Source organism: Physeter macrocephalus, chromosome 7 (assembly GCF_002837175.3).
Source record: "Physeter macrocephalus isolate SW-GA chromosome 7, ASM283717v5, whole genome shotgun sequence".
Classification (NCBI taxonomy): Eukaryota; Metazoa; Chordata; class Mammalia; order Artiodactyla; family Physeteridae; genus Physeter; species Physeter macrocephalus.
The window spans coordinates 123685013-123688493 of NC_041220.1; positions in this window are offsets into that span (position 1 = coordinate 123685013).

Consider the following 3481-nt stretch of genomic DNA (forward strand, 5'->3'; position numbering starts at 1 on the left):
TATACAGCAGAAACTAACACACCATTGTAAAGCAATTATACTCCAATAAAGATGTTTAAAAAAAAAAGAATAAGGATGCAGAGAGGTTGGGAAAAAAATAGATTGAAAAGCCAATCATAAAAAAATCAATTTAGCTATAATTAGTATTAGATAAAGTAGATGTCAAGTCAATGAGTACTACCAGGAATAAAGAAAAAAAATTTGGAGAGTTGACACAACTATATTTAAAAACTTATTCTAAAGTCACAGTAATTAAGACAGTGTGGTATTGGTGTAAGAATAAATAGATCAACAGAACAGATTACAGTATAGACCTACACATATACAGTCACTTAATTATTTTCAAAGATGCCAATATAATTTAATAGGGAAAGAAAAATTCTTATAATAATTGGTATTGGAGCAACTGAATAGCCATAAAACCCCAAATTTTTATGACCACTTCACACCATACATAAAAATTAATTTGAGACCTATTATAGATCTAGACATGAATGTTAAATCACTAGAAGAAAACATAAAGGCAAAAATTTATGACTTTAGGGAAGGCAAGGATTATTTAGACAGGATACGAAAAGCAGTAACCAAAAAAAAATTTAATGGTAAAAAGACTTTAACAAAATTAAAATTTCTTTTTATCAGTAGACATAATTAAGTAAGCCACAGAGTTGGAGAAAATATTTACAATATATACATCTAACAGACTACTCATTTATAGAATAACTAACTCACTTGTAATGAATAATAATTCATTTTTAAGTGACTAATAAAAAGATAAACAACCCAGTTCAATACATAATGTGGGTGAACCTTCATTTCACAACAGAAAATATTTGAATGGTCAATAAAAGCACAAAAGGTGCTTCATAATGAGGGAAATAAAAATTTAAACTGTAATGAGATATCTCTCCATGTTTATAAGAATAAAACATATTTTATTAAAAATAAAAGATTTACAAAATCAAGTGTTGGTCAGGATATCTCATGCTTTACAGGGGGTGTGTAAAATGGTACAACCACATTGGATAATTTTTTTGCAATTAAACATACACAAACCTTTGACTTTGCAAGTCTACTCCTAGATATATCCCATCCCCCCACCCCCAAATGAGTGCACATGTTCACAAAAAGGTTTGTACAAGAATGCTTATAATAGTTTTGTTCATAAGAGTAAAAGACTGGAAACAACCCAAATGTTCAACAGGAAATATGTAAACAAATTGTGGTTAATTCATACAATGGAACATTACTATGTAGTGAAAAGTAATAAACTACAAATACAGTCAAACACATTAGCAAATCTTTAAAACATTACTGTGTGAAAGAAGCTAGACACAAAGAATACATACCGCATGACTCCATTTTTTAAAAAAATTTTATTCAAGTATAGTTGATTTACAGTGTTGTGTTAGTTTCAGGTGTACAGTAAAGTGAATCAGTTATATTCATACATATACATATGTCCACTTTTTTTAGATTCTTTTCCCATACAGGCCATTAGAGAGTATTGAGTAGAGTTCCCTGTGCTATACAGCAGGCCCTTATTAGTTATCTATTTTATATATAGTAGTGTTTATATGTCAATCCCAGTCTCCCAATTTATCCCTCTTCCCCTTTCCCCCCTGGTAACCATAAGTTTGTTTTCTACGTCTGTGACTCTATTTCTGTTTTAAATAAGTTTGTTTGTACCAATTTTTTTTTAGGTTCCACATACATAAGCAATGTCATATGATATTTGTCTTTGTCTGACTTACTTCACTCAGTATGACAAGCTCTAGGTCCATCCACGTTGCTGCAAGTGGCATTATTTCGTTCTTTTTTATGGCTGAGTAATATTCCACTGTATATATGTACCACATCTTCTTTATCCACTCCTCTTTTTAACCTTTATTATCCAGGTGTTAGCTATTTTGGCCTGGTTCTCTAATTTTATCTATTTTCCCTTGTCATTTCTTTGTCGTTTTGTTTCCTTTCTTGGAGATTATCTCAACTATATTTTCAGCCTTTCTATTGAATTTTCCATTTCTGGATATCTATATTTATTTTGAAGACTTCTTTATTAGTCTCTGAATGTTTTTTTTTAATCCATCCTTTTCTTGCTTCATGGTTGTAATGTGTTTTCTTATTAATGATGGATTTTGAAATTTTCTTCTTCTGTAATGTCAGTTTCTTTAAAGTAACTTTGTTTGAAACCATGTTAAAGGTTTTACTCAAATTTCTGGTGTCTTTGCTATTATCCTCATAATTAAAAGTGGGAGACTAAAATGGTAATTGGAAACTCTTAAGATACAGGTGAAAATTACTGACTTTAGCTTCTCTAGAATGATCTGAATGGGATTTTTGCTGGAGAACCCCAGTATCCCAATACTTTTAGATTTTCCTAAGACTGTATGGATTTCTAAGAGAGTTTTCTTTTATGAAATATTTTTTTTGGAATGCAAAGGTCAGTGCTCTGGCAGTTGAGTGGGGAAAACAGGTTATGTGTCTCAGCTTTCAGCGTTTAATATGTATCCAGTTAATGTGAGTCATTTAGTCCTTCATTTCTCCAGAAAACAATTCTCCAGTCTTCAGCCAGTATTAAGGAAGGGTAGCTGTTGGATTAAGAGGAAAGTGTGTCTAGGGAAACCCTAGTTTATCACACTTCTTTTACCAAATCCTCCTTATTTTAAAGTTTGTTGCTGTTGTCACCCCTCTTGTTTTTCTTGTGGATTTTTGTCTTTAAAATATGCAGTTAGAGTAAGGTTTTTGAGGCAGTGAATTGGATTTGTTTGTTAAATGTACTCTTTTAACATAGAAGATTTTTTTTACTGACTTCAGAGGGTAATAGATGAAGTCTTGTCCGACCATTTATGAGAATACTTATTACTATGACAATTTAAGTATGTAAAATTAGAATATATCTAATAAACTTCATGTATCTTTTAATTTATTTTAAGCACTAATTATTTTTATGAATGCAGAACATTTTTAATGACAACAAGCAAATTATCTCTGACAAAAAAATTTAAATATATTAATTGACTACTAATTATTCTAGTGTGTTTGGCTATTAGCAATTATTTAGAATTTAGTCACAATAAATTCACACTGTACATATTCCTTTTAAGTATTTTCCAAACTTCTCTTCTAATTGATTATCACCTTCATAAGAAAAGTTTGTCTTTAGCACAACTCTAAACTCTAGAACCTACAGTAAGACTGTCCTTGCTGTGGGTGTTTCTTATATGTCTGATGAGAGCACTCACTTTATTTTGTGTGCATTTAAGAGAGGGAAGACCAGCAGGACTGAAGTACATCATACTCTAATTACTTGTATTTCATAGTTTAACAATTGATAGGTGGGTAATCCAGAGAATCCACTCACATAACATTTTTTTTTTTTTTTTTTTTTTTTTGGTGGTATGCGGGCCTTCCCCTGTTGTGGCCTCTCCCGTTGCGGAGCACAGGCTCCGGACGCGCAGGCTCAGCGGCCATGGCTCAC